This window comes from Haliotis cracherodii, unplaced genomic scaffold (genome assembly GCF_022045235.1).
Source record: "Haliotis cracherodii isolate W230 unplaced genomic scaffold, xgHalCrac1.p SCAF_8, whole genome shotgun sequence".
NCBI classification, from domain to species: domain Eukaryota; kingdom Metazoa; phylum Mollusca; class Gastropoda; order Lepetellida; family Haliotidae; genus Haliotis; species Haliotis cracherodii.
Window position 1 is genome coordinate 32,991,017 of NW_027266341.1, and position 19,747 is coordinate 33,010,763.

General features: G+C 39.9%; 1 protein-coding gene across 2 annotated transcripts in view; it reads left to right on the forward strand.

Moving 5' to 3' along the window:
• Nucleotides 1-19,747, forward strand: part of LOC139449895 (cyclic nucleotide-gated channel alpha-3-like) — a 207,008-nt gene that overhangs the window by 127,082 nt on the left and 60,179 nt on the right. Inside the window, exon 1 of one of the 2 annotated variants that reach the window (XM_071231485.1) lies at nucleotides 7,518-7,731. The exons of the other annotated variant lie outside the window; for it this stretch is intronic. The gene's annotated coding sequence lies outside the window, so the exon portion shown is untranslated. Of the gene's footprint in view, nucleotides 1-7,517; nucleotides 7,732-19,747 lie in introns of those variants that run through there. 2 annotated transcript variants of the gene reach the window in all.

Sequence of the window (19,747 nt, forward strand, 5' to 3'; positions counted from 1 at the left end):
TTGAACTTTAGAATGTGTTCGATGAATAGAGCTCAACAAATTCCGTGTGTTTTTGTCCAAAATCCGAGCCGGGAAGGTTCGTCGATGAAATTAAATACGAAATGTGTTACACAGAGAAATCCACGACATGTTAACCCTGTGTCTACGAATTATCCCCGACCAAAGCCATTTTGTTTTCATCACGCATGCTAACAGTGTCAGACAGTCAGGTCATATCTGCTCAATATGAAATGCAGTGACGGAAACTGCTAGCGACTTCCACACTGGACTGGCATATGTCCCACTGTTCGGTGACGTCATCTTTCATCTTCATTTCCTCTTTACAGACAGGAAATGGGAGCAGCGAGCACGACATAACAGAGTCCCGGCTCAACATGGCGGCATCATGCCGTTTTAGATCATTAATATTCGCAATGGACCGGAAACATTATTGTGTCTCCATTGTGATGGGAGCCTGATGTGATGTCTTGTCTTCATTTGTTGTCACATGTTGTTGAAAAGTATGGTTTAGAAATGAAAAATGTGATTATTTTCAACTACTTGATAGTGTAATGGTTGATCTCACAGGCATCGAAGCACTTTAGGCCTTTACAGCAGAAATCAGACAGTGGTGGGCGTCAAAGCACTTTAGGCCTTGATAGCAGACATCAGACAGTCGTGGGCGTCGAGGCACTTTAGGCCTTGATAGCAGAAATCAAATAGTCGTGAGCGTCGAAGCAGTTTAGGCCTTGATAGCAGAAATCAGACAGTCGTGGGCGTCGAGGCGTTTTAGGCCTTTAAAGCACAAATCAGACAGTGGTGGGCGACAATACACTTTAGGCCTTGATGGCAGAAATCAGACAGTGGTGGTCATCGATGCACTTTAGGCCTTGATAGCAGACATCAGACAGTCGTGGGCGTCGAGGCACTTTAGGCCTTGATAGCAGAAATCAAATAGTCGTGAGCGTCGAAGCAGTTTAGGCCTTGATAGCAGACATCAGACAGTCGTGGGCGTCGAGGCACTTTAGGCCTTGATAGCAGAAATCAAATAGTGGTGAGCGTCGAAGCAGTTTAGGCCTTGATAGCAGAAATCAGACAGTCGTGGGCGTCGAGGCGTTTTAGGCCTTTACAACACAAATCAGACAGTGGTGGGTGTCAATACACTTTAGGCCTTCATAGCAGAAATCAGACAGTGGTGAGCGTCAATACACTTTAGGCCTTGATAGCAGAAATCACACAGTGGTGGTCATCGATGCACTTTAGGCCTTGATGGCAGAACTCAGACAGTGGTGGGCGTCGAGGCACTTTAGGCCTTGATAGCAGAAATCAGACAGTGGTGGGCGTCAATACACTTAAAGACTTTACAGCAGAAATCAGACAATGGTGCAGCAAATTACATGACGCTATACATGATACACTTGGTGTGCTAAGTGCATTCTGTAATTGATATGTTTGATTTGTAAGGTTCCACTATTTCTGTGGTGAGTTGTAATTGTTTTCAGTATGCGTGCTACTAGTTTCATTTTACTGTTCTACAGGCGGATTATTAGTGAACAGATATATGAATTACGATGAAAAGGTTTGCGGTTTATGTAAAAAGGTCCTACTATCAAAAATCGTATTGATGAATGTGGGTATGATTCACTTTTTTAAATTTTTATTTGCATGTATGTAATAAGAAAATGAAAATATAAGTGAAAATGTATCTAAAAAGAAAACAAAAATATGAACGAAAATTAACTGTGTTAATAGTAATAATAAACAAAAATGAAATAACTATATTGATGACAACAAATATGTGTCGCACCATACCGAATTATAAATGTGTGTTTGTTTGTTTGTTTGTTCGTTTCAAAGCTATTCATTCAAACGGACATTTTGGTATATCTCTAAAATTGGTTTGAGACATGCGATTCCAAAGCATACAAATTCGCTTTAGCCTTCTGATCAAGGTAAGCTGACTGTTATTCAACTCCAAACGTGATTCAGCTTCTCACGTTCTTCAAAATACAGATTAGTTAAAAAAAAACAAATTCGTTTCACTTTGAAGACTGGTCATCTTTTTTGATTGAAACGTGCCAGCACAGCTGAATCCAACTTGATCAAAGGTATAAGAATCAGGAAGTCATTGTACAACGTCTTTCTCGAGCCGGACTGCTCTTGGTGCAAACATTTCCACAATGAAAAATCACAGGATCCCGAGATCGCAAAAGAAAATCTCTGTCTTGGAATTGCAATTTTCTCTTGTCCATTAAGTGTTCAATTTAATGGGATAAAAGACTATTTTCCTGTCGCTAGGATCGAAAACTAATTTCCAAACGATGGCTATAATTCCTATAGTCAATATTAGGGCTTATCTGTCTTGCCCGCTCCCGGGTAGTGCTCGGCGTTAGCTTGTTGAACAGGGGGAATGAGGAAGTGACAAATACCAGCCAACATCCAAGACAAGTTGGAATTACTGATACCAGTGTCGTGATCCTGGCTGACTGTCTTGGGAAAATAAGGTTCGTTAATGTAATTATTTACAGTGAAAGTGTACGAGTCAGCAAATATGATAGTGGCATGTTATTTGTTTTGAGGCAGAGTATTTTACAGAAGGTTAACTTTTGTTCAGTACGTGTATTAATGCCTCGTGAAGATCCTTACGGTTAGAACTAGTCTTCGACAATCCATGCTTGTGGTAAGAGGCTACAAAGGGGATCGGGTGGTCAGGCTCGCTCACTTATGCATGTCATCATAACCCAATTGCGTAGACATGATGTCAATCACTGGATAGTCTTGTCCAGACGTTATTATTTACAGACAGTTGTTATATATGAGGATCGGGTACTTGTAATGTTTGTTTGTTGTTTAACGCCGAACTCAGAAATATTCTAGCTAGAAGACGGCGGTCTGTAAATAATCTAGTCTGGACCAGACAATCCAGAGATTGACATCATGACCATCGATCCACACAAATGGGATACGATGACATGCATCAACCAAGTCAGCGAGCCTGACCACCCGATCCCATTAGTCGTCTCTTACGACAAGCATAGTCGCCTTTTCCGGCCAACATGGGTTGCTGAAGAGCTATTCTAACCCGGATCTTCACGGGTACTTGTAATGTGTGACCAGGTAGGATGCTTGCCGTACCCCGTAAGTGCTCATGCTATCGTCCACTGGATTGCATCGTTCCGGGCTTGACTACTTATTCATTGAGCTGGAATGCTGCGGAGTAAAACATCATTCACTGACAGTTTTACATATGATTTAAACATTAATGTTAAACTTTAAAAAGTTGTATGTCCTAATTAAGTCGACGTGTTTGATCATCAGTTAGAATATATATTATATCTATTTCTCTGTATTTGAAATCATTTTTCTTTACATTACGCATCCATTATTTAACACTAATCACCCCACGGCTTCCGTCAAACTGTCAAAATGTTTCTTTGGAACCGAAAACACACATTCAAAGCAAGATGTCACGAAGGCAAAAGCATATTTGAATGCACAACAAAAGGTTGAAATGTTGTTGCATGTCACAAACAACCACTTTTCTCAAAGACAAATCAAATTCAATTTCAATTGCACAAATTCAGAATCAAAATGTCCTAATACGTGTGATGGGTCACCAAACTGACGTCGTTTGTAGAAGTCGGGACATTGTTACGCAAGACTTTAAGGCAACGCTATTGATCAACGAGACTGCTGTCAGGGCGAGGGGGCACATTGCGAGATAGGGCCTCACCCAATACCGATATTACATCCGGGGATTTGTGCGAAGATTTCGTCAATATTCGGAACTCTTCGGTCATTGGAAATATGTCCCGGCTTCATACAAAACTGTCATTGTGCGGGGATGAGCAAACAACTCCTTTGTGTCTGGACAGGGATGATCCATTTTCAATTTGCTGAAACATCTAATTTCTATTGCGAGTTGGTTGTTACGTTATTCCATTATCAAGGAGCACTACGCTTAAATACACCTTGTCGTCGGTAACGAGGCCAATGCTCTGTTTTAATCGGGTGTTCAATCAGCACACACGGTACCAGCTGCAGACTATGCAGGCGTCCTCGGTAAAGCAAGCCATCTTTTTTTGTGGGGACTATCATCACTGTATCGACAGTGGCATGTTGATAGAAGAGTGGAAGTGCAGTAGAAGTGGTGCTGCATTAGTGAAAGGCTATTAATGCAAAAACGGTAGTATTGTAACGATGGCATTACGTAGTGTGTTTCGAGGGTAATGTTGTTCTTCATGACGAGATGGGGTTCGAATCTTAACTTCCCCGTGGTTACTACGTGTGGTGTCCATTGAGGAGTTTGTGTGTGTGTGCGTGCGTGCGAGCGTGCGAGCGTGCGTGTGTGTCTGTGTGTGTCTGTGTGTGTCTGTGGGTGTTATTATAATTAGTGGTGATGTCGTAAAAGTGGTATCAGAATAAGTAGCAGTAATTGTACTGGTGGTAGTGTAAGGGGCAGTTGTTGTTGTATTAGTAGTGGTAGTAGGATGAATAATAATAATAACAATAATAATAATAATAATAATACACTGCATCGAGTTTACGTGCAGTGTGTTGAGAGGGTCAGCAATCCTGCAGAGTCCTTCGCTTGGATGAAGTCGTCTGGCTTGAAAAGTGAAACAGAAGGCTCCCTGTTTGCTGCTCAGGACCAGTCACTTCACACTCGAAACCGTCAATGTGTGATTATGCATCAAAATGTAAATATGAAATGTAGATATGTAATGAATTTAATGAGACTGTCCAACACATTGTGAGTGGATGCCCAGCTTTGATACAAACGCAGTATCTTAAACGACATGATGGTGTATCGCGATCATTTTATTACCGTCTTCGCCATACTTGTGGTTTTGACACAGCGGTCCACCCATGGTACGACCCGGAATATTTAGGGGGCGTCATGGAAAGTGATAAATACAAAATCCTTTGGAATAGGCCCATTTACAGCCTCAGGCGTATCCAGGTCAATAAAAGTGATCTTGTCCTTTTTGATAAATCCAATGAAATCATTTATGTCATTGAATTTTCTGTCCCCTTTGACACTAATGTGATTGACAAGATTGAGGAAAAACATGGCAAATATGCGGACCTCGCTTTCGAAATGTCACGCTTGCATCCCAAGTACCATGTTGTCCGACTCCCCATTGTTCTCGTTGCCTTAGGTTTGGTACCTCCCAATCTGTTGACTGACATCGGGAGAGTACCCTGGTTTGCTACCAGGAATACAGCCCTTCTGACAATCTGGGTAATGTAGAAGGCTGCAGTGTTGGGAAATCTTCACATTCTCTGTTCTGGGACTTCCTGGGAGAAGTCCCTGATGATGAGCCTAACCAGCCTGACTGTGCCAGGATCACCCAAACCCTCTTTGCTGCATTTTTTATTTTAATCTGTAAATAGTAGTAGTAGTAGTAGTAGTAGTAGTAGTAGTAGTAGTAGTAGTAGTAGTTGCTGTTACATTAATGGTAGTAAAAGCGGTTGTAGTAGCAAGAGACCATTCCTTTTTCGGAGACATTTTATTATGTCAGTAGTTGCAGTAGCAGCAGTTGTAGTAGCAACAGTTGTAGTAGCAGCAGTTGTAGTAGCAACAGTTGTAGTCGCAGCAGTTGTAGTAGCAACAATTGTAGTAGCAGTAGTTGCAGTAGCAGCAGTTGTAGTAGCAACAGTTGTAGTAGCAGCAGTTGTAGAATAGCCAGTTCTCTATAGGTCACCCAGTTTGGCCTCAGGGCCGTTGCTGACATTCACTGTCCAGTCAGTCTCGGCCTCTTTTTCCAGAGAAACCATAAAGATCAATTCTTTCATTAAACCTGGTCAGGTTTGACGAGTCACTGTTGGTTGATAAAACGGACATCACTGACTGAGCGTTTGCTTACTAGCGGCCACCATTTTTTATAGGTCACCTGTCAGTCGCCATTCCTTCAGCATCCATCCATCTCAACCCCTTTAAACCTCTTCTTAATCCTTTTAAACATCTCCTGAACCACTTTAAACCTCAATATGAACATCACATGTCACGTTCTGTTTCTAGGTATAACATGTTTCCACTCCGCGTTGCTATTCATCATCAAATACTTTAATTTGTTAACGCCCAATCATATTGTTTACCGCCTGCTATTGTTAACCCCATCTCGCATCTCCGTACAGGTGTACGACCAATAATGGCGCCTAATTCTTCGACCCTTTCTTCTCGTTCAAGGGCCGGTAAACCAAAGGTAGAGTGATAATGGTTCCTGGTGCGATCTCGTCATTCTATGTACAACGATCAATACTGCTAAATGACAGGTGAAGCCCTGGCTTATACACCGCGGCTGTCATGTCAATTGCATTATCGCATATGTCTATTGCAATAGTCCGTGTGAACACAGCCCTTAACAGGGTGCATCGCTTAACGAACAAACGTTAGTGAAATAAGTCAACATTTAAATTACTTCACATCATGGGACCCTAGTAGGAAATGTTATGCTAAGTAGATATATTCAACGTAAAACTAACACATTTATTCAGTGCTTGAGTTTCGATCAGTGTTGGGTTCATTTGGGTTAAATTCGTGTCGCGATACGGCAATGTTACAATCACCCAGCCCTGACTCGGAAAATAATATTAAACACAGATGATTGAATATTGATAGTTATTTTTAAAATGTTGATATGTATTGATAAACATAGCTAAAAGCCATGTTATTCCAGATATAAAATTCGTTTTATTTGCTACATGACATCGGTACAATTGATGATGGTCGTTTCTGACAGTATTATGATCGTTATTGTGACAAGGATGATGAGGATGAGGATGACGACGACGACGGTGTTGATCATGATTATGATGATGACGACGATGAGGATGCGGATGACAATGGTGATGTTGACGATGATGACGACGATTTCAAATATATTACATATTGCCGAGGCAACGCTCCTTCTACCAATGACTACATTATGGACACCGTAGATGCTGTAAACATTAACTTTCCTCTTATATAAATTATATATGCATAAGTTTATCATCGAATTTGAAAACAACACCAGCCACTGGAGCCAAATGTCCTATTTACGACCATAAACCGCCGGAAAATCATCCACAGTAAGTGCCCAGTGGTCAAACTATTAGTATGACTAGTAATATCTACCGCTGAACCTCATACATATTAATAAGGGTTCCGTTAAACAGGGGTCACTCACCCAAGATATACATATCATGAACGAAAGCAGCTTGCCTTTGTCAGAGGCTCAAGAAGGACATGGATACCCAATAGAATAATTATAAGCTATTGTCACATATTCTTATCTGATTATTCAAAGCATCTGTCCTTCACGGGTCACAGAAGTCAACTTCAGTCTTGACGTGTTCGGCAATTTCCGGAATCCGCGGAGATTACCGAGGGGGCGGAATCAATATAATAGTGGCGCTAGCCATCAGTTGGAGTCCGACTTAGATACGTTTGTTTACAAGAGCCATCTTCCAACGATGTCATCGATCCGAGCACGGTTATACAGCGAAAAGGACGGACTCATTAGAGAGAGAAAGCGCGGAGGCACACAGGCGTAGTTTGGTCATAGAGTCGCGGGTGATAGCAGACGACATCGGGACGGGATTCATATCGCCAATATGTTTCTTCAGGACAACTCAATATTATAACGGATGCGAGTTCTACTTCTATCGGATTATTGTGGATTATATGGATAACTTCATGCTGAAATCAAACTTTAGGAAATTTACATAGAGGATACTTTGCCAGGAGAATGTGTTCGAACCAAGGTAAATATTAACTTATATGTTGTTTTTTTATAAAGATATGTAGATTGAATACAGAGTATTACGTTTTCTTGTATACACACAGGGTTGTTGGTTAGTGATGTGTTTATAATCAATGTTTAAATGAAGACGGTATCAGATATGTTGAGAATCAACAGGTTGTCAATGTTTATCCCAGGAACGATTCTTGTGAAATCTGTTGCATTATATAAGCGTTTCGAGCACATATGTATTATGTTTGTAAGAAAATGATGGAGTGTTTATCACCCTTAATACTAGCCGCTCTTTATGTTAATACATTTAGATACAACCTGTTATAATCTAAAGCTCCGTTTCTGAAAAATCGTTACCAATCGTTGAATATCGTTCATAAAACGAAATGTTCATGCGTTCAATCATTTCGTGGGACTTCCCTTTAACCACAACAAGGCTGGTAATGTCAAGACGATTATTGGCGCTGTTATCGCCCTATGGCCATACTAGACAACGCTCATTCGAGCAAAAAGTCTCCTTCTAATGTCACAGAATCTTTGGTCAAATTCACTCCAAGCTCATGTACCCAGTGTTGTTTGGTTACCTAGTAACGATTTTCTGTTTTCCTCCATGTAATCAATGTTTATGTCTACAAGCTCCATCCCGCATATGCACTGTCCTTATGATAAAAGGTTATAAGCAGAAATCGAATGTAGTTATTTTCATGCTAATCAAGTGAAGAAAAGTACATCCTACACGTACTTTGGTAAATACATCATACATGTATTCAAAAGCTTTTGTTAGAAATAATATGAATGTAGGGCAATTTCTGGCTACAACGACCCAAATCTAATTGCACATTTTCATTACAGTTCATTCATATTTCAACAATTGTTTATTAAGTTTATCTGCGTACAACCATACTTAATAACATTAATGAGGGATGTACCTCATTTTAAAGATGAGTTTTATGTAAAATAACAAAAAGCACAAGCAAGATATCGACTACAAAATGACTAATATTCGCTTAAACAAAATAACGGTCGTTCTTTTGAAATATAACAGAAACACGGAATTATTTCTCTTGTTCGCTCATTTATTAATTTCTACGTTGTCAGAAGGCGTTATGATGAAATTGACAGTTTCTAAATCTTGCACTGAATCAGGAGATACTTTGATAACTATACGAATCAAATATACTGGTATTGAAAGTTGCTACGAAACTGCAAACCGCCGTAAGACCGTATTTGCATAATGCACACATCAAAGGCTCCATCATAATGAACAACAAATGAACATACCTGACAAATATCCGTGTATCACTTATTATATTGTATACTTAAATATATAAATATTTTCAATAAACAGAGCATCACTAACATTAATCCGCAACCCATCACCCTCTTTGTTGGTGTATAAAGATAAATGCTTTCGAAGAATACTTTCCAAATAACTATGCGGATACTCAACAAATAAACATGCAACTTAATACCGTTATGATGCAAACTGTCTTGATGAAATAACTATTTTAACTGACTCCCAATTGTTTGTTGGCGGGAAATTGCAACATGTTGATGCCGGATGTGATGTCAAAATGACGTCATTGCAACTCATAAGCATGTATTATTTCTCCATCTAAACATGGACAGTAACTTGGCGCTTTTGATGCATCGTTTCTATTGGCATGTTTATATAGCACCAACGTTGACGTTTGTTCATAGCATATACTGTTTACACATGTATCTTAACTGTAAACATTGAATTATTTACAATATCCACAAAAAGTATTAAAAGCTTTAGTATCTGAAAATACGATACGTATCTCATTTGATATACACTCAACCATCTGTTTTCATATATACACTCTGTATACCAATATCACATATTTTTAAAATATTGTTTTGCGTATTTCACAGTTCCATACAAGTATGAGAAAGGCGATATAATGTTGTTCGAAAAGACAGCAACAATTTTGATTTTGACAAGTTAAATTACCTTCAAACTCATTACAATTCGCTATTTGCTGTGCGGTGTCACTTGTTTTCCCCGTGGATTTTTTTTCAGAAAATGTCGGAAACCGTTGTTTCTCCTCTTTTTCAACCATTTCCATCTCAATGTAGCTGGATTAGAAAGCAATCCCAATACTGTGTAGGTTAAATACATCCCCCAGCTGTCTCCATGGATATTTTCTGTCACACGTTTCTATATATGTATTACGCTATACCGTGTCTCACTTCATATAAACTCCAAGTCGTGGCTGTTCGTATGGGTTAAGAGCACAAGGAGACATGACATTCAAAAATGACGTAGCCTTAATGACGTCATATGTAGTGTTGACATTTGAGGTTGTGAAAAAGTATTGGCTGGGCCCTGCAACAGGTGATGTCGCCAAATTAACAGTTAATTTCCGCATATCGGTTTCTGAATCAAATTCGACATATTACTATCGTCAGAGGGACTGGATGTTGGTGTTATATTTCGCCTTATTTCATTGCCAACATAATGAACATATTAGTGTCAGCGCAGTGTTAAATACAGAAAAATCTAGAGTAGATAGGTAATATAATGGAATATAAATTCCGGAAATAGTCGTGTACTCACCGTGTCGTTTCCATTATATGAGGGGCGGTCGGGTAGCCTAGTGGTTAAAGCGTTCGCTCGTCACGCCGAAGACCCGGGTTCGATTCCCGACATGGGTACAATGTGTGAAGCCCATTTCTGGTGTCCCCCGACGTGATATTGCTGTAATATTGCTAAAAGAGGCGTAAAACCATACTCACTCACTCCTTATATGTACAGTTAAGGCCCCCTCAATGAGTTCAGCCACTTGTGTTTTATGCTAAATGTTTCTCCTAAATTGTCTTTAAAAAAAACTGTATCAAAAAGGTTATGTTTTGACTACAAGTATCTCGGTGGCTTCGATATTACGAGAACAGAAAATGAAAATAAAGACAATATATCAAATTTATACAATTACTTTTTTATGCTAATTGGGGCTGGTGCTACCTGTAGGATAGGGCATGATTACCTTTTTTGCGAACACCTGGTGTCTTCACTGATTTTCAGTGATCCATTCATATCATTTTCAACACTATGTTTGCCTTTTACGCTCTATGGAATCTGTTTCGGTAGATAATCGAGACTGGTTATTCTCTGGCGTTGACGTTATATGTGTATTTATGGACTGTAGGCATTCTGTGTCATGTGATTCATATTTCTGACCACCAGCTGGTCAACATAAATAACTGTCACACATATCTGTAAGTCCAGTGCTTATCTGTATGTTGGTTTGACTCTTCCATGTTGGTATGGTCCCTTAAGTATGGTGGTACCATTCATTACAAACAACCTTTGAAGCAACACATTCATGAACGCAATTTCATCAATACATTTATAAACAGATACATTATTAAACCCAATGGTCGCGTTGGAAATAATAGGGCAATACGTCAAAAATGTAACTTAACATTCAAAGAATTAAACTCCTGGGCAAAATAAACTATACACTTGAAAATTGGATTTAACCAAAAAATAACAAACGTTATCAAACGTTGCTGTGGTGAAAATAGTCGCCTGAGTACTGCAGAATACAAAACACAACTGTGGTACCGGTATCGAATGCATCACCATCGAATAACCATTTTTTATTTGTTTCATCATTGGCCACCATCAAACATGGGTGTATACTCTTTTTTTGCCCGAGAGATTATTCTGATTGCTAGGGCTATCCCAGAAGGTTGTTTGTATGGAAAAGTGATTATTTCAATTAAAGTCAGCTTAAAGTTTCATCAGATATCTGAATATAAATGTGTATTTAGGTCTGTCTAATAAATCCTGTTCACCTGGCAACTTAATCGACATTCATTAACAACTAAACCTTCCACCTAATGCACTTAAACAAGGCTTTAGCATCCTTTGTAAATTTCGTGCACTAAATATATTCTAGTTCGTGCCATACGCTATCCCAATCACGACGCATGAATTGGTATAGTTAGTTCTGAGGCATGGAATCCATTTAACACTCATGAAATGAATTACTCTGTGTATCCGTCTATACCTATAGACATCGCTCTAACACGTGGTATTGACAACTATTGTCCGTGATCCATTTCTTCGCTACACTGTCTCTTAGATCAATAGCCTCTCATTACATGCTACTGTTGTGACTAACTAAAGTCGCCTTCACCGCCATTTTGTTTGAATCGCCATGGCAACCGTTTAGAAATTTCCATCTATGTGACGTAATTGGCTTATCGGGACAAATTATCAGATTTCGTGACTCGCCTATGTGATAACATTACAGCGCATGTCGTGTCTCCGGTTCATCCGATGGGATCGTAATTAGCGAACCATGAGATAATAACGACAATGTTGATAGCTGTATTATTAATACTCTTTGTTGTTAGTAACGGTCATGGGTTTATGACGGTTGTTAGGTGATACTCGAGATACATAATTTCAATAAAGGAGTGTTTTTCACAGGTATTACCATATGCTCTGAAATAAACAATATTTTTTCACAACTAATTGTCTGCCATTCGAGGTTACATATTTACGTTCTATAAAGATTGCGGAGTACTTATTACGTGTATTTCGTTAAACATGAAAAATAGAACGTCAACGTCCTAGAATAATAAGTCCGTGGGGCGTTAAAGCAAGACAGGTGTGAACATTATATGAATGGATCTCTGAAAATCAGTGTGACACCAGGTGTTCGCGAAATCAATGAGTGTTGCTCTGTGTATTGCAGAGGCTCCCTGATCAATGTCTACGTATAACTGATCTCATGACAATGGACGGATATTCACGTAACTTCATGTTTAATTTACGAAACAATTATTTAGGGAATAACCCACGGGCTGCGAGGAGATACGCATTAGCTGTCCCGAGTGAATTCAGGTGCTCACGAACTCACGAGGGACAATTAATCCGTTTTGCGAGTTGGTTACACTTAATATTGCCCATAGTTTTAATTTCTGAGAAATTGTAGAAACCTATGGGTTTTCCGATCTCATGCGGCGACATCAGCCCCGTTGGCCTATTTTGAAACGACTTTACATAAACATCGTTTCCGACGTCATGAACAATAGATGACGTCATCTCCAATGCTTTCATATGGTGTCACGTTGCTATAGGCCTCTTCGCAAACAATGAAAACAATGTTACAACATTCATGAACTAGTCGATCAACGTGAAGCAAGAACGATTCTCAGTAAGAATTACTGAAAATATTTTTACCTTTTTCCATGCTACTATTGGTAATATTTCATTACGATAAATGACATATTTGATATTGATTCGTAGTTATTTGCAGAACTAAAGCAGTACTTGTTTTCCAAAATGGAAGGTAATATGAAATATCCGAGGTTGGTTTTCCTATTCCCGGGTGTGTTCCGAATGCATGGAAATCTCTATTTCATAACTTCAGGGGAACAATGTTTCAGTTCATTTTTGTTTTTTGTTTGCTTGTTTGTTTAAGGTAATTTGCTTTTTTGACTTGTACCTTTTGTTCTTATGTTTGTTCAAGTAAACGCTTGACTTGCCTTAATGTGTGTTTTGTTTTTGGGTGTGTGGGTTTGTTTACCTAGTATCATTACTAACTGATATGGATTTATGAACACATGCTTATGATACAGTCGGAATTGTACAATGGACTATATTATGATTATTATATTTGATTTTTATTACTTCATGTTTTCTATTATTGTCCCTCCTAGATTTCTGTATTTGGTTATTGTTATCTTTCTGATGATGGTAAGCAACCATTTGATATATCATTATTCAATCATAACTTTATTATGTATTTGATTTATGTTTTCATGATGATAATAACATATTACATTGTCATGTATAGTGTCATCCATAGTTAATCTATTGGTAATAGATTCATTCATATGATAAACATGTACGTTAATTCATAATAAACGAATAGCAAGACTGTGTACCCCAGACAGTAAGTACTCATATGAATAGCTTCAAAACAGTTTTCAATTTATCTGTTTTGGTTTTGGTTTGTTGTTTTACGCCGCACTGAGCAATATTGCAGCTATATGACAGCGGTCTGTAAATAATCGAGACTGTACCAGACAATCTAGTGATTTACATCATGATTATTGATCCACGCAATTGGGAGATGATGACATGCATCAACCAAGTCAGCAAGCCTGACCACCCGATCCCGTTAGTCGCCTTTACGACAAGCATGGTCGCCTTTTACGGCAAGCATGGGTTGCTGAAGACCTATTCTTTCCCGGATCTTCACGGGTCTATTTATCGGTTATAACAGGCGACCAACCATTGGGTGTGGATTGTTCGTACGAGCAACCTGTTAATCCGAACTATCACGTCTCCATTGTCAATGTTTCAGTGATTTGATGTGATCCAAGGACAAATCAGGGAAATTGCAAATCGATCTGGCCGTGAAACTGACGATCCATGACACAGGCACTGCCTACGCCTACGTGTGAGGGCGGGGGTGGGGCAGGGGATGGGGTTAGTTCCTGTTCCCTTCCATATGTAAAAGATGTGAAACAAACATTGTTGCTTGTGTTATTGACGTCTACCTGTCGTTCCGCGTCCTGGTGTCTGATGGATGAAGACACACGGGACAAATGTATTGTTGGAGGACAAAGCGCCACATGATCTGTCGTTGTAATATTCTCGGGGTAGTTCAGTTTATGTACACTGTTGGTATCGGATTTTCTTGCTGTATAGAGCTGGTCGGGAGGAGACTTCCTAATGGAACAGGATGTTTGAAACGAACCGTAGTCGGGTATAATTCAATGAAAGTAAGGATTGGTACATACATGAAGGTTTTGTTCTGCTTGTTGGAAAATAGATGAAGGAACTCACCAATGATCTTACAGTTTCCGGCATATAAACATGCTGTAATGAGTTAGGCAGTAAAGGTAAATAAGTATAAGACGTCAGCACCAGAGATTAGCCAGATTCGAGCATCCCACGGAACAAGTTTCATTGGGCATAAAAGGCAAAATAGTGATGGCAAGTACATGAATGAAACACTGAAAATCAATAATGGCACCAGGTGTACGCAAAGACAGGCTGGCATGGTTGTGATATATAATACCCGCCACAGTTGAGGGAGTGATGCTTTGCTGGTGATGTGTGGGGCGGTCGGGTAGCCTAGTGGTTAAAGCGTTCGCTCGTCACGCCGAAGACCCGGGTTCGATCCCCGACATGGGTACAATGTGTGAAGCCCATTTTTGGTGTCCCCCGCCGTGATATTGCTGGAATATTGCTAAAAGCGGCGTAAAACCATATTCACTCACTCACTCACTCACTCACTGATGATGTGTGACAACATGTGTGATATGTTCCTCAATTATTGTCGACATATTTTTAGAAAAACACCGTTTCAGTAACCTTGGTAGTGGTATCCCGCCAGACTGAGTCTCACAATCAACATACACAAACTCATTCCCCTTGTTCGCGTTTCGTCTTCCCCCAAGTTGTTTCTATCATTGTAGGTTGGCGCGACAGCCTAATGTTTTTGAGGAAGCCCTTGTTTTAAAGCCCAAAATGCATATTACAGTAAACTACGGATTTAACGAACACGCTTATAACGAACTGACGGACATAACGAACTTACCTTTTGGTCTCGACTACTTGCTGTAGTCATGCTGTATATGTACTTATAACGAACTACGGTTATAACGAACTAAAATTAGTAGTCCCTTTGAGTTCGTTATAACCGTAGTTTACTGTATATAAATCCCACATTGAAATATTGCTGAAAGTTTAAAGCCTTACAACGTGTACCTTCTTCATGTTGATAAAGGGGCGTTGACACAAATCACACTTCTAATAATTATTGGTGTCCATAACTTTTTAATTGGTGTCCATAAATAATATGGATTCAATTATATTTATACCCCAGTTGGCGTTAATAACGACATAAAAATAACCTCCTACAACTATTACGTGTAGCATTGTCTCAGGTAGCATGATCCAATTATATAATTATCCATCGGATTACTTGCTACAAAGGGATGGAGGAAAGCAAGAATACACTTGAAAATTCCCACTTCGCTCTGTCACTTACTGTGACATTGCGCAGTGTGCACTACGATGACGCACATCAGTCAGTTCAGATATCAAGACCATCCGATCACCATCCTAGGAACGAACATGTCCTGAATCCACAGAATCTACGGAATCCACTCACGGGACAAACTATGCTTGAAACAGGCAGACAGACATTCGTATTTCAGTATCCGAGGCCAACGACCCATATACCAATATGTTATGTTATATATTTAAATATACATGGGGTTCATACAACTAGTGGAAAGTTCCATGTTTTTAGAACTTTATTTTTTTAAAACCGACCAATAACATTAGAATCTTCGTGTCGGCTTGAAGAATGTGCAGCTTGATGTGCTGTACATTTATCATCCAAAACTGGCTCCCACTGTAGATATCGCTGCAATGAAATTGCATCACAATGCTTTGCAGAACATTGTGACGTCATTGGTTACCATGACGTCACAATCATATGACGTCACTAATGGCTCTGCTACTGAAGCTGTAAGCAGTACTTTTCACAATTAAGACACTGCTTATTACTGTCTACAAACTGAAAAAGTTGGAAGTATGATGTTGGATGATAAATAAAATCTCACCCTCGTGTCTTTTGATATGAAATATATCAACACTCGTTGATAAAAGTGGGAAAATCCTCGGCGAGCCACTTTTATCAACTCGTGTTGATATATTTCATATCAAAAGACACTCGGGTGAGATTCTCTATATCCCGTCCATATTAGAGTCATAGGGTTCAGACATTCATTATTGATGACAGTATACACGGTTTTTGTATGACACATAGTCTCTCTTTTTCAAGTGGAAGAGGGGGGCACGAAAGGCCCAGTCGTCTAAGGCGCCGCGATTCGCTGTGCAGAGTTGCGTCCCTTGGGCACGCCAGAAACCTATGATTGTGGGTTCGAATCCCGGTTCGCCCCGATTAGATTTCTAGGTTTGTCAGCACCATACCCGTGCTCATGGGTTTCACCGAAGTTGTAAACGTCTGAGACCTGCATCACTTCGGGCTTTCCTCCCACATTAAGCTGACACGCCGTGAAATAACTGGAATAATGTTGAAAGCGGCGTTAAACCCAACTCACTCACTCACACAAGTGGAAGAGTGAGGTTTTTTCTGGTTTGTCCACAGAAGACATATAATGATGTATTATTCCATACCGTTTGCATGTACACTCTTCATGTTATCCTGACATTAAGAAACTATCTATGGGTACCATGCCGTTCAACATACAGAGTGAGTGAGTGAGTGAGTGGGATTTAACGCCGCTCTGAACAGTATTCCAGTTATATCACGCTGTGTCAGCTCAGTGTGGGAGAAAGCGAAGTGATTCATATCTCAGACGTTTAACACTTTGGTGAAACCCACAAGCACGAGTATAGTCGTGATACGTAATCGCGGTGAACCGGGATTCGATCCCACGATCATAGGTTTCTGGCGTGCCCAAGGGATGCAACTCTGCACAGCGAATAGCGGCGTCTTTTGTCGACTTGGCCACCCGTGCCCCCTCAAAATATAGATCTCTGTACCGCAGTGTGTGTTCATGCCTTCATTACAATATATAATTTACTATTTGTCCGAGTTTGATGTTTTTGTCTAAAATTAAATATAACGAGATCCATTCGTAGGAAGTGGTGTAAATAACAAAACGACAAAACCCTTCCCATAATCATAAGGATTCGCTGTCAAAAGTAAGGTCCATTGCACGATTCAGACTTTATCATGAGCATGTGTTCATGAATCACTTATCAAATAGTGATAATATTAGTAGGTGTTCGCGAAAAGGTGAGCGTATCCTGCCCCACCGGTGGCACCCGTCAAAAAAAATATTGCACATCTTCTGAGGCTACTGTACACTTGGACGTTAGGACGTTGGTAAGATCAGATTCACAGGCATACAATGATTGCTTTCCAGCTTCGGTATTGTATGTACACGCGAGTGAGTGAGTGAATTGGTGCTGGCACGAGTCCGTGTGTCCTGTGTGTGTTGGGGGCGGAGAGGAGTTGGATGGGTAACCCCCACACGGAACCACATGTAGCATATATGGTATCTCCTTCAAGTAACTTTGTTTGAAATATGCCTCTGTTCTCCAGCAATGAATTGGTCCCCATGGGATGTTACCGTTTACCCACTAGTGCCTATATTTACACCACTTCCTAACAGGCACCTCTTGTTAAAAAACCTTGTATTTTCCCAAGGAAGCCGAGAGCAGGAATCGAGTGCGCATTGCTCCATTGACTGGGGTAATAAATATGATACATCATGGTCTGAGCGCTTTTAAGGCAGTTATAGATTTCAAGCGCTCTATACAAATTCATAACTTAATTAAACGTTAATAGCCTAGATCTTGCCCCTTCATAGGATGAAGGTTACAAATAGAGTAGTGATTTATATATACAGGTAGTGAAACCAAATAAGGATGTTTGTTTGTTTGTTTGTTTGTTTGTTTGTTTGTTTGTTTGTTTGTTGTTTAACGCACTCAGCAATATTCAAGCTATATGACGGCGGTTTGTAAACAATCTTGTCTGGACCAGACAATCCAGTAATTAATCTCATGAGCATCGATCCACGCAATTGTGATACGATGACATGCATCAACCAAGTCAGCGAGCCTGACCACCCGATCCCGTTAGTCGCCTCTTACGACAAGCATAGTTGCCTTTTACGACAAGCATGGGTTGCTGAAGACCTATTTTACCCCGGGGCGTCACGGGTCCAAATAAGGATTCCGAAGTACAGAGTAACCTGCTTGCATCTAAGTTAAACAATAACCGTAGTAGGTATGACAGGTGCTGCAGGTAACGTGTCATGACGTATATTGTGTTCATTGTATGGAAATGCTCGCCACCACAAGCGAAGGTGACACTTTTTGAATGACTCTGTGGTAATGACGTATTATTCCGTAATCACCATTCAGTAACAGAGTGACCCCCCTTCGATTGATTGACCAGCCGCCAGATGGCGCTGTAAACAGTCGGACAACCACTGTTTCTTTCAACGTGATTGACAAGTATATGCGCACTGATGACAATGCTATTCATCAGTGTGTTTAATTACAAACATGTGTTTCCACAGTTTGAGATTTAGGCGTCATATTTGCGTTTTTTTGTTTTAACAACTACCAACATGTGTTTATTATCCAAGCAATATATTTGTTATATAATGAACACTTGACCTAGAAATGTTCACTCGAGCTTAAATGCACTTAACTGTGTAAACATGAATTAGTGATCTATACACATAAATATTTTAGCAGCTACAGAACACCACATTAAAGTATCCACGTTGGTGGCTTCCCTCCATTGTTTAAGATTTAATTCCATAAGTATTGGTTTTTAAAAAAAATATATTATGTGGACTTAAAAAGAACTTATTTTCCAATACTGTCTTACTATTTTTAGGCGAATTGTGTGAGTGGCGACTGTTACCGGTAGGACAGGACATGTTTACCATGCAAACATCTGGTGTCCATTCTGGTTTTTCAGTGATCCATTCATATATTTTTTACCTCTATTTTGCCTTTTACGCCCAGTGAAATCTGTTTCGTTCGATAATTGAGACTTTTTATTCTCTGGCGTTGACGTTTCATGTAATGTTGTATACTGTTAAACCCCACTAGTCCTGATGAAAACGTCCCCAGTTAAATCACAGGATTAACCTCCTTCTGAAGCATGTGTTCGGAATGATGATTATGTGTGAACAGTATATTTAAGCAGTATGCTTCTGTGAGACGACTTTCCGGATTCACGGGTCTGGACTAGGTTCATCGTTTTTTATATATAAAACTGTGACGCATGGGGTTCATTGTTTGTCTTCTTTCCCTGAATAAGGAGTTATGTTAGTTCCAAGAAGTTTTTTATGATTGACTCGCGTATGACATTTGAAAGTGCATTACCCCGCCATGCATGTGTGTGTGCGTGTGTGTGCCTGTGTGCGCGTGCGTGCGTGCGTGCGTGCGTGTGTGTGCGTCCGGATGAGAATAGACC